Here is a 13,244-nt window from a genome sequence, read left to right on the forward strand (position 1 = left end):
TATAGCACAGAGAATGACCTCCCTTTAGCCACTATGGAATAGCACTGCTATCTAGTATTAGTGGCTGAAGGGAGGTCATTCTCAGCAGACCGTTTCAACCTTGGTAATTCTGCACCAAACCAATAAATCCCTTCTAAATTCAAGTACAAGGCAGGGCTGTCTAGACCAAATCATGGAATATTGTAGCTGAAACTTGAACAAAACAAATGCAATCAAATCACTATAATTTGGGCCTTAATTCTGCGCTAGCCATAGCACAAACACAAAATCAATAACATTACCACAGTGTACACAGTAAAGTGTTGATTTCTCTGAGAGCATGTACAACGTAAGGGTCCATTTGGTTCCATTTGTACACTCTCACAGTTAAATTAAAGGATTTTACGGTGTAAGTAGGACTCAGCTACATCGTTACCATGTCACACATCTTATACATATTAGACTTGACAGTCATCTTCTGGAGTTAGACCATTAAGGTCCACATTAGGCTTCTGGGGTCGATAGAGTGAACACGAACACATATACATTAGTAAAGTAGGTCCACCTCTTCACTTCTCATTAATAATGCATTAGTCCTGTTGTGATCATTAACCCATTTGGCTCAAGACCCCAGCCACAACAACAACAACTAGAAAATGTGCTCCTCGGAGCACAAGTCTACGCCAGCAGACCCGTGCTATTTTAACCAAAGGAAATCACTTACCCTATCTTTAACCATAGTTTTCTAGAAATGTTCTGATTCTTAGATTAGAACATCTAAGGATTAGAACATGTTAGCTTGGCTAACATGTTCAATCAGCCAAGCTAACATGTCCAATGTTAGCTTGGCTGATGGCACTGATGTCACTTCAAAACATGTAAACAATGTTTTGAAGTGACACAGCTATTTATAGGGCTCTATTTCATCATGCGTCTCGCTAGCCAATCAAAGCACACCCTTTCAATATATTGTCACGTGTCACGTGAAGCTTGACCAATGTTAGCTCGGTGGACACACGGAAGGACGAGAACGAAAACAATAGTCTCCTAGCGGAGACAAAGACAACTACAACACATCACAAACCTAAAACATGGCATGGTAGCCAATAGCCATGCAATGAACATGTCATGACAGAGTGCATTATTATTATCTAAAATAATAATAATGGAATGGTTTCCCAATGAATCTCTGATGTCATAATGATGATGTAACAGCAACGGAAGTGTCATGTGTCCAGTATAATTGACCATTCCGTGATTGATTGCAGGTGATCTGGGCACAATGACAAGTAGAAATGTGAGAGCAGTGGAGGGATTATCTCTGCCAGAGAACCGGCTCCATATTTGGGCGAGTGTTGTGATCAGTGGATCGGTGGGATGGGGTATCTGACATTATTAAATCGTAAAATGTGAAAGATATTCACACACACACACACACACACACACACACACACACACACACACACACACACACACACACACACACACACACACACACACACACACACACACACACACACACACCGAGATACACATACTGTATGGGGGACATGAGGATACATGCTCTTCTAATGGCTCACCCGTTGGGCACCACGGGGTACAAAATCATGTGGTGACTATTTTGTTGAACATTGTGATATTAATTGTAAGATATAGGTCAAGTACATTTTTAACACTGATGATTTTACTGTGCAGAAGAATGCAGTTGATTTAGTAAAAGGACAGAAAACCAGCAGTGTCACTGGAACCCAAAGCTACAGGTTGAATAGTGCAGAATTCTGTGAAACGTACATATGGATACTGGGTGCTTGGCACTGACAAAATCCACAGATTTTCTCTTTTTTTACTAATCCTCTCAGTATCCCCAGCTCACACACGTGCGTGAGGCAGCAGATAATCCCTGACAGTTGGACAGCTGTCATGTCAGAAACACACAGCTCTGATAGGTGAGGTTAAAATACAAAACACAACAGTAAATGAGTCAAAACAAACAAAGAGAGAAAAACACAGTCAAGCATTATGTCCTGTACAAAAACATCAACAAACAATTCATTATGTCCTTATCACGATAATGACGAGAGTGTGTGTGTGTGTGTGTGTGTGTGTGTGTGTGTGTGTGTGTGTGTGTGTGTGTGTGTGTGTGTGTGTGTGTGTGTGTGTGTGTGTGTGTGTGTGTGTGTGTGTGTGTGTGTGTGTGTGTGTGTGTGTGTGTTACATGCAGTGTGTCTATACGTGTAGTGACGTATGCACATATTGGTGCGTTGTATGTGTATAGTGTGTACGTGGTGGTTTCTGTGTGTGTGTGTGTGTGTGTGTGTGTGTGTGTGTGTGTGTGTGTGTGTGTGTGTGTGTGTGTGTGTGTGTGTGTGTGTGTGTGTGTGTGTGTGTGTGTGTGTGTGTGTGTGTGTGTGTGTGGTAGTCACAGTGGTAGGGGGTTAATGGCATGATTATGAGGTCATTGTGTCTGCCCTTGTGTGTGACAATGACAGCGTGTGGTCCGTCAAGCTCACGTGTGCTGGCAGGCAGGTTACATAAGAGTATTTTAGGGATTTCCAAACCATTGTCAGCACACGTACAGTAATCATCCTCAACAGGCAGAAGCAGATGGTTTTCTAAAGCCCTGGGACCACAAACGTGGACTTTATTCGGAGTGTCCGATTGGGCAACTCTGCCGTACCTTCGTTGGACTGCTAGAATTTCACAATTAATTGCAAAAACACACACAGCACCAATCATCAATGAGTTGGCAGCATGTTACCTAGCAACACAATGAAAACAATCAGTGTCCACAATCTGACCGGGTTACATAATGACATAATGACACACCGCCCTTTAGGATTGATTTTTCTTACACCTCTGTGTTGATTACAGACAGCGTTCCATGGATGCCTTATAAACTTCACACATTCTACAAAGTGAATACTACTGATGACTGTGCATCTCAAGTACTACTCACACTGCATGCCAAGGTACATTTGTGCATGTTTTAAATGTAATCATAGTGATTGAACTGATACTAACTGAACCAGTGGCCAGTTGATAACACACTAACACACTCTTCATTGGTTTCTACACAGGCAGTTGGTCCTACAGTAAATAGCACAAATCCTGCGTATGGGTAAATGTCAACTAATGTCTATATGAATCATAGCAAAAATACAGCCTGTTTCATGATTCTTTAAGACTCAAGACATTAAGTTTGTATTACACAGCCCCGTGGGTTACCAAACGGTGTGCCGAAGCACACTGGTGTGACTGTGAGACAAGGCCAGGTGTGCCTTGGGACTTTGTGACTGACAACCACACATTATTATAGCAATATACTGTATACAACTACCCAAAAAATTATATATTTTTTATTTAATATATCAGTACTTTGTGCAGAAACAAATTCTAACAAAAATATTTTGACCACTTTCAACCGGGAGCCCCTATTTTGGACATGTCATTATAGGTGAACATTTTATATATACATTCCCCCCTCCCCCTGCCTTGACAATTTGACTTGCTCATTGGTGTGCCATGGGCACAGCACACTGACATAGCCTAATGATACAGTGGCTTGGTGTTATCTCAACTAAGATGTATCCATGTACAGCACTAGTCATGTTAAAGAAAGGTCACACATTCGATCCCTGCAACAGCCAAGCATCGAGCACGACACCAAAACCCTACCTGCTCACTCACTTAGCTGCTGGATAAGAGCATCTGTTAAATGCCTAAATGTTGTCTTAAATGCACATTGAACTTAAGTTACCACAAGTTATTGCTTGCAACAACAGAACCATCAATGCTTTTCTGAGTGAGAGAAGTATCTGCCTTTCAGAATGCCAGAGTTCAAGGGCATGTTTGCTCAATGGCACACCTTCAATTGAAAGCACTCATTACTAGTGCAGTAGCAAGGACTTTGATACCCGTGACTGTCTGGTACATGAGTTAACTTTACCTAAGTTGCTTCTAAGGCATGCAGATATACATAGCACATTGTCCAAATACATAAATTAAACTAATTGCAAATGGAATAAATGAGCCACTGGTTCTTTACATTTAATGTATGAAGTACTAAACGTTTGAAGAGCCACAAGCAGTGGTGGGACATGGGCCTACATTTCATACTGGTTGTGTAAAACCTGGGAGAATCTCAGGTATGTGTTAACAGTCTGAGCGATAACATGCCACAAGATATGTGGCCAAGTATTTTATAGCCTCACATCAAAGTGTGGTGCGGTTTTCACTGGGACAGGAGGCTAAAAAGCAGGGGTATCCATATTCACAAACCCAAACAATCTTTAAGTGTGACAGCATGCAACACACTGGGTCTTTTTGGGCTTTTCTGCCTTTATTTAGATTGTATAGTAGAGAGAGACAGGGAACACATAGAGGGAGAGGGGAGTGACACGCAGCAAAGGCCTCGGGCTTGGGAATCGAACTTGTAACTCGCTGTCAGTCTGCAATAGAGCAGCCTATGTGGTACGAGCCTTAAAGGGATATTTCACTTTCAAAAAAACTTTTGGTCATTTTATGGTCTACTCAGGCTTTAGTGAGCCCTCCAGACCGTTTTTAAGTTGCTTTATTCAGTATTTAGATATTTGATATTTATTTTACCAGCCACGCCCCCTTCCTATACAAACCCATTATAACTTAAAACTAAAAATGTAATCTGTTTAACCATCAAAAACACCCGTCCTTGGTTCTGGTGACTCACCCTGCCCTCCTAATGCGTGAGGGGGCCGTGTTTTTTTGATTACTTTTTTCATTTATTTTTAATATTTTTTTTTGGAAAATGAAAAAATTAAATACAAAAAATATATATTAAAAATAAATGAAAAAAGTAATAAAAAAAACACGGCCCCCTCACACATTAGGAGGGCAGGGTGAGTCACCAGAACCAAGGACGGGTGTTTTTGATGGTTAAAAAGGTTAAAAATTGAGTTTTAAGTTATAATGGGTTTGTATAGGAAGGGGGCGTGGCTGGTAAAATGAATATCAAATATCTAAATACTGAATAAAGTAACTTAAAAATGGTCTGGAGGGCTCACTAAAGCCTGAGTAGACTATAAAATGACCAAAAGTTTTTTTGAAAGTGAAATATCCCTTTAACCACTAGGCCATTGGCGCCCCCATATTGCATAATACTGAAGAAGGAAAAAACATATCTCTGTATTTTGCCAAACATTTACATTTGTGATATGAATTACAATGGACAATCAGATCTTTATCTCTACACAAATATAAACTATTTGCATTAGCGTTATTGTGATTTCGGTATGTTATTTGTGCAGCCTCAGTCAAGATGTTTACCCCCCTTGGCCCGGATCGCTGCAGGCCTACCGGTCCAGGCACTTAGGCTCAATGTAGCCTGACAGCGCTTTGCGGGTTAGAGTCCCGTTCCTGACGAACTTTGCTGCATGTCTCTCCCCATCTCTCTCACCCCGTTTCCTGTCTATCTACACTGTACAATAAATAAAGGCATAAAAAGCCCCAAAAATAACTTTTAAAAAAATAAAATATGTTTACCCCTCTTTGACCCCAGGTCAAAAACAGCTTCAAACAGGGTAGGGACTGGATATTTTGTTTTATCAGACCAAAGACACAACGTGTGTGCCCTTGATAAGACATCCCATTATCTTAATGCTTATTTTGGCAAGAGTTCACTCCTGGGTAGATGACAGGACCTAAAGTAGCCTACAATTATTTGAAAACTTTACTAGTTACTTTGTAGATGTAGATTGAAAATAGCACATCTACAAACTCACAATGTGTCGCATCAAGATGCATTGTGAACTTGTAGATCTGCTATTTTCAAAATATTTGTATACATTTTATACATTTGAAAACCATAATGAGTACATCCTACTTTTGATACTTTATAAGTACATTTCGATACCAATACTTTTGTGCTTTTTAAATTCCGGACTTATACTATTTCTACATTGCAGTATTGAATTGTACTTAACTAAAAAAAAAAAAGAGTACTTTTTCCACCACTGATTGTTAGTGATAAGTGCTGTTACTGGTGTATGCAGTGAGTACAGATAGAGATAGAGGGGCGGTAACATAACAGGTCCCATTCCATTCACTAGCACTTCACATATGGTCAACGTTAGACGCGGGTCATTAAGCACATGCTTTTCAAACGGCTTTTCTGTTGTCGTAAGTGTGTTTACGTCCATCCACAATACAAAAGCAAGCAATGACAATAGAGCCGCCCGTCCCGAACCATCTGGCGGTGAAACTGGTTGGATTGGACAGACATTATGCATCAATAACCATAACCTGTTCAGACGCTGCTTGATCGGGTTGTCAGACGACAAGTGTAGCTGCTAGCAAAATGACTGAACGATCATTGCTATAATATAATATATAAAGTTATGTACATTTCCCCTTCCCACACTGTCAGATATGATGACTTTCTCACTGGAAGCCATAATAAACTCGCATGGTGATGGTGAACTGATGATGATAACAGCGACATGAAAAGCAAATAAATTATACTGTCTCGACCTCCAAAACAATAACGTAAAGAGATTTATGAATGAACTGCAGTAGTACGTACGCGGCACCAGCAGGAACGACTGTACAATCTTTGCAACCCTTCTATGTGTACTTAAACATAGTGCTTACCTTTAACAGTCATGCAAGATCAGTGTCGGCAGGTGGCAACAGACCAGACCAGATCTAGAACCCCTGCGGAGACGTGCAGCGGCCGGTGGACGGGACGGTGTGGCCGATCAGGACCGGGACAGGTTCCTCCTAGTTTTGCCCCCTGCGGTTTGACGGAAATAAAGGAGGACAAGTCGTTTTTACAAAATAACAGTCCTACAGTCATTCATAAACCATCATGCGGAGCGTAAAAACATGCACTGACTAGTGGAGAGCTTTACATCCGTAGTAGACAGAGATGTAAGTGTGTTTGTGACTAGGGATTCATGGAGGAGGATGAAGGACAGAGATGAGGAGGAGGAGGGAGGGAATGGGGAGTACTGTGGAGAGAGGGAGGGGTGGGGCGAGGCATCTCCCCCCAACATACTGTAAATCAGGCCTAATGTCTGTTGTATTAATGGATGATAGGACACTAGATCTGCGGCCAGTTCGTGGAGGATGAGGATGAGGATGAGACACACACACACACACACACACACACACACACACACACACACACACACACACACACACACACACACACACACACACACACACACACACACACACTGTGACTTTCATCCCAAATAATTAAGGTCACTCACTTTTTTACATGTCACATTACATTACATGTAATCACATTTATAGTCTTTTTTTTCTGTGCAATCATACTCTTTGTGTAAAGAGTAGTGAGGGATACAGAAAGACGTTCATGTTGCCACAGTTTGATCCACTTTCTGCACTACAAGGTCCTGGTCCTCCTGGCCCCTGGATTAGTTTAGTTTAGTTTTAGTTTCTTTTTGAAGCTTGATTTATTGTCTATCCTTATTATATGTGGTGGTAGCCCATTCCAATATGTTCCTGCTCTATACATTACTTTTTTCTTAAGTGCATTAGTTCTAGGTATTAAAGCCGAAGTAAATTGACCACCCATAGCCTGTCTTGTGTCATAGCCATGTCTAGTATTGGTTGGTTGTATCTGTGACAACAAATGTGCAGGTTTACCAGTATGATAGATGTTAAATAAAAATTAGAAGCCCACAGACAAAATTACTCAGAAGTTGTTCATTTGCAGGGAGTCTGATTTTGGTAAAATAAATATATTCTAAACCCAAGATAAATACATAAATGCCTAACGAAAAAGTTTTAATCAGTGTTATAACATGTCTTCAGCCACATTACCAACCACATAGGTACAAAGTAGGCTATCTTCAATATGGCAAGCTACTTTTAGTAGTGTGTTTTTTTTAGCAGTAGCTCAGTTACTTTTTCTGAAGAGTGAGTAAGTAGTAGCTTAGCTATCTAAAAGTTTAAGTAGCTATTTTTTATATATCAAGCCTTATGCACACTATGCTACTTGGCTTTCACATATTTCATGTAAAACTGCACCCATGGTGTGTAAAGTTTTACACTCAGAGTTCAACACTGAGGATGTAGCCTAAATGTGTAGGCTAGTAGTAAAAGTAGTATTAGCAGCAGAATTAGATAATTAGCTTGTAGCCAATTTCATTTCAACTTAGCCTAGGCAAGTAAAACTAACAGGCAACATTGTCTTTTCTTTTAAATACTCTGTTAAATCAAGTTAAATGTATGCAGCTCATTAAGCCAACAACCTGCTATAGATGCAATAATTAAATGCACCTGTATTGTACCCACACAGTCGCTGGTATCAACTGTCTATAAGTTCATGTACACAAACACATTTAAGGGGATTTGTCTCCCCTTAGAGTTAAAATACAGTCATTACAGGAACATTGTTGAGAAGGATTCGCATTTGAGTAAAAGGAGATTTTTGAGTATCATCCCTTCACCATTTATAGTATACTATATTTGAAGGCCACAAATCTAATCCTACATTGCACTGATCAGAGCAATGGTCACAGAGTTAAGGTAATTTGAAATGTTAAACACTGATGTGAGACAGCTGCAGCAACCCATATGTGTGTAATTTAGTTTTTGTGTGTGACTATTGTGTCATGGCAGACCCCACCGAACAACCATGACAAAGTATTCTTTATTCGGATCCCCATTCGCTTCCGCAGTCAGTAGTCTTCCTGGGGTCCACATAAAACATCACAACATAAAACAAAATACAATATTCATACAAACAACAACTGCCACTCGTCAGTCTAAACCTAAGTTACACTATAAAAGTGCCAATGATAATGAGATAATATAAGAACGTAGGTTAAACATCATGTACAAAAACATACTGATCATTCCAATTGTGTGGTCTCTCTAATTAATATTTGTTTAAGCGATTTTTCTGAATAAGTATTTGCTTCTGATTTGTTTAATATTTACAGATAATGAGTTCCACTGTTGGGTGGCTCTATAAATAACTGCTTTCTTATGTTAATTTAGCCTCAACAGTTAACCATGCCAAACTGTGGCATCCTTGCAACATTGGTTTTAAAAGAGCAATAAAGTGCTAATCTTGCAGCTCTATTTTGTGTTACCTGGAGTTTTTTTATATCCCTTTTAGCAGCAGAGGAACGCAAAGTAAGGGTTATACAATGTGGCCCCTAGTGTGACTATTCTCATGCCATACCCCTGAACAGTGTTTGTGCCAAGTTCGGTGCGGATCGGAGCAATGGTGCACCTCGCAAGTCCGGATGTTACGTTTGTGACGTCCATCATCCAGTGTGTACAAATGGTACCAATTTGGAAGCAAATTGTACTCCATTTGGTCCCATTTGTGTAGAGTTATGAGGGTCTGTGGCCTGATGCATACCAAACTGGGGGTCCTTGAAAATTAAAAGGTTTGGCCCGGGCGGCTGGCATAGTGGCACCTAGGCTCAATGTCGCCTGACAGCGCGCCGCGGGTTCGAGTCCTGATCCCAACGGCCTTTGCCACGTGTCACTCCCCATCTCTCTCTCCCCATTCCCTGTCAACCTACCGTACTATCGATAAAGGCATAAAAAGCCTCAAAGAAAGAAAAAAAGGAAAGAAAAAAGTTTGAGAACCCCTGACAGACACATCTTTCTGAGTAAAATACAGTAACAAGAAAGATAAATATTTCAGTAAATTCAGAAATGTCATTCTTTCTGGGTTGATGTTGACCTGGCCCCTTTCTCTCCCCAGCCCAATACTACAGTGATTGCTAAGGTGTTCATAACTTTGTCATGTATCAATAGTTAAGAAAAGTGGTTCCAATTTCACATTCATAAAGAGTTAAGATAATACAAATATATAGCCAAGAGAGAGGTAGACTAAAACTGTAATTAATTGGTAAACTGTAGCACCAGGCATGCTCCACTCTTCAAGGTCCTTACCAAGATAACATATTCAATAACAAAAGCATAAAATAGTAAGACACATTCCTACACAACTAAATGTACTGTGATATACAACTCCCCACCTGGTTCCCGGAATGCATGTAATTGTTTATGATTGTGAATATTTCTTACACTTATAAAACTGCCAAGATTTTAACACACAACGCAGTCAGATCTGGAAGGACCCTTGATTTCACTCAATGGTCTGAGAAAGCTAATAGAAAACATGCAAGGGAGATTATTAAAGCCTTTGTGAAAAGTAGATACATGTTTTTGTGAGTATGTAATGTACTTAAATAGTTTCAACCAAGACTTTTAGTGGATCTGACTGGAGAGAAAAACAGTCAAATCCATCAGGGTGCTAGACTGACATTCTTCTCAGTTTCTGATGGACTTATTTAGGGTTGTCCGATATTGGCTTTTTTACCGATAACCGATATACCGATATTGTCCAACTCTTAATTACCGATACCGATATCAACCGATACCGATATATGCGGGGATTATTGTGATTAGGGTAAGCTCAAATTTCATATCACACACACCATATACAGTAAGAACTCCTGTAACTTATTTATAAAGCAAAAAAAAAAAAAAAAAAAAAAATATATTTTTTTTTTTTCAAAAACCGATACCGATATTTTCCCGATATCAATTTTTATGCTAATATCGGCCGATAATATCGGGAGGCCGATAATATCGGACATCCCTAGACTTATTCTAGTACAAAAGCATTTATAAAAATAGCTCCCTAAAGCAGTGGTTCTCAAAGTGGGGTCCGGTGACCCCCAGGGGTAATTTCAACAGGGTCCCCAGCTAAATTTGTTAATACAGCATCACAATCATTTTAACCACAAGCTCACTTTGTGCTGCGCTTCCCTTCTGGGGGTCCCTAGTGAATGAAGAATGGAGAGAGAGAGAGAGAGAGAGAGAGAGAGAGAGAAAGAAAGAAAGACATGGAAACGGAATAGATTGAAGAGAGAGAGAGAGAGAGAGAGAGAGAGAGAGAGAAAGACAGACATGGAAACGGAATAGATTGAAGAGAGAGAGAGAGAGAGAGAGAGAGAGAGACATGGAAACTGAATAGATTGAAGAGAGAGAGAGAGAGTGAGAGAGACATGGAGACGGAATAGATTGAAGAGAGAGAGAGAGACAGACAGACAGACATGGAAACAGAATAGATTGAAGAGAGAGAGACATGGAAACAGAATGGATTGATTGGACATCTCAACCTATTACCATTAACAGGAATCGAACTCTCAACCTTCGGACTCACAGGCTGCAACACTACCTATAGTGCTATAGCTTTGTCCAGGATGATGTTGTCTGTTGAAGATCATAAACTCTTGCCTTCTGTCATGAACCAAGCCCCTGTTTCACTAACACTAAGATCACTTGTTCACAAACCATTTACCAATAGAGAAATTGTATGTCTCCTCGGAACCGAAACCAGTGAAAGCAGCCGATCCTACAAGCTCACAAAGCATTGCTATCCGAAAAGTTGTGAGATTGTAGATCGGCTATTTTCACAATGAAGAATGTAATACATTGAAAAAACATACTCTCAAATAAGTAAATAAATAATTTCAGGTTATCTTTAACAATTGCATATGCATTAATTGATACAGTTGTGTTTTGTGCGATGCAATTGAAAAGTAGCCTGCCTGAGGTGAGGTTTGAACCGGTGACCTTGTGGTTGCAAAGCAGATACTGTAGAGAGAAGCCATTGGACAAACAGACAGGAACATGTGAAAAAGGAGCTCAATAGATGACACAGTTTCACACAAATTGCTCAGAAATCCTGGGTTTAAGTGTTTTTCAAACTGCTCAAAATTGCGGACAATCTAAGGGCGGAGCTTACTGGTCAAAGTGATAGATGTGTTCCTCATGAGTTAAGGCACATGTGTAAGCAAGTTTCACGGCTGTCGGCCAAACGAGGCATGAGTTTTGCCAATTTAAAGTTTGCATTTTCAAAGAATTGCTATAGTGCCCCCCTTTGACCAATTGGAGTAAGATTGGTTTCAGTGATATTTGGAATGACACTCTACATTACTGCAAAGTTTCAAAGAAATGTGAGTCTGCATGTATGTGTTAGGGGCAGATGAATAATTGTCATAAAACTTACAAACTTACAAACTTCTCTTCAAGTGGTATTTTAGATATCAGTCCAACGTTCATGTGTAAAAAGTTTCGTGCAGAATGCTCAAAAATCACAGGAGGAGATAGATTTGAACTGCTTTTCATATAATTCAAAATGGTGGATCTAAAGGTCAGAGGTCAACAGTCAGAGGGTGAAAGTTGTTCAGCATGAGGAGACACATATGTGTATCGAAGTTTCATGGCTGTAGGTCAAACAGGGCATGAGTTGTACCTGTTCAAAGTTGGCATTTTATAGCTATAGCGCCACCTTTTGACGAAAGATTGTGAGATTAATTTCTTGATAGTTTTTCATGACCATCGACCATCTACCATATGGCCGAGTTTCGTAAAACGCGTATGCACGGTTAAGCCAGAACCGCGAAAAGTGGCAGAAGATGACGAATAATACCAATATCAAGATGGAGCCATGCTGGCAGCCTGGCCCCGTAATGAAAAATTGCATATCTAGTACAAAATCAAAATTGTCACGCGTTGTGAACTTGCTATTTTATACAATTTGAATTATGGCTTAAGGCTACGGTCACTCCTAATTTATGTCTGTCTATGTGGCCGTCTTTTTGCAATGGTTTCCAATGGGAACGGAGTTTTCACACGGAAAGCTGCGCAATGACAACAAAACGCCCCATTACCACAAGACGGCCACATAGGCAGAATCAAAGTTAAGAGTGACCGTTTCCTAAGTGGTTAATTCATAATATACCTTTTCCCTTCCTAGAAATGTAGTGGAGTCAAGAGTACAATATTTGAGTGAAAGTCATGAGCATCCAAAAAAATACAAATACTTCAGTACAGTAAAAAGTACATATATTCAATAAGTACAGTACTCACGTAAATGTACTGTTACTGTCCATCACTGCTGGCTAGCAAGGTGGAAAGCCAGAGAGAGGAGGGAGTGGGCCTTGGCAACAGTGCAGGGCTGCTCTCTGTGGAACACATGGCACATTAACAAGATGTTTTCTGCATGAGAAGTATTCACACTCCTTTCCAGTGGCGTGAGGTGGTTTACCATAACCAGGTGTGAACCGCCTTTATCTCATTTCACATCATTCTCTCACAGGCTCAGCGGTTCTGTACTTGAAATGCTTTGACACGTTTGTTGGCTAGCTGGTTTTTAAAGTACTCCTATTAGAAATCAGGCAGGACAGGGAGGTGTCTTGTATACATGCCCTAGACTGATTAAATAT

General features: G+C 40.2%; 1 protein-coding gene across 2 annotated transcripts in view; it reads right to left on the reverse strand.

Annotated features, from left to right (window-relative positions):
* Nucleotides 1-12,911, reverse strand: part of coro2aa (coronin 2Aa) — a 53,230-nt gene extending 40,319 nt beyond the window's left edge. The window contains exons 1-2 of one of the 2 annotated variants that reach the window (XM_084078258.1): nucleotides 12,889-12,911; nucleotides 6,604-6,745 (exon numbers count right to left, since the gene is read on the reverse strand). The gene's annotated coding sequence lies outside the window, so the exon portion shown is untranslated. Of the gene's footprint in view, nucleotides 1-6,603; nucleotides 6,826-12,888 lie in introns of those variants that run through there. The other variant, XM_084078259.1, reaches the window with a different exon arrangement.
* Between the last annotated feature and the right edge of the window lie 333 nt (nucleotides 12,912-13,244).

The sequence above is a fragment of the Gymnoscopelus microlampas genome (genome assembly GCF_963454915.1).
Source record: "Gymnoscopelus microlampas genome assembly, chromosome: 2".
Taxonomy (NCBI): domain Eukaryota; kingdom Metazoa; phylum Chordata; class Actinopteri; order Myctophiformes; family Myctophidae; genus Gymnoscopelus; species Gymnoscopelus microlampas.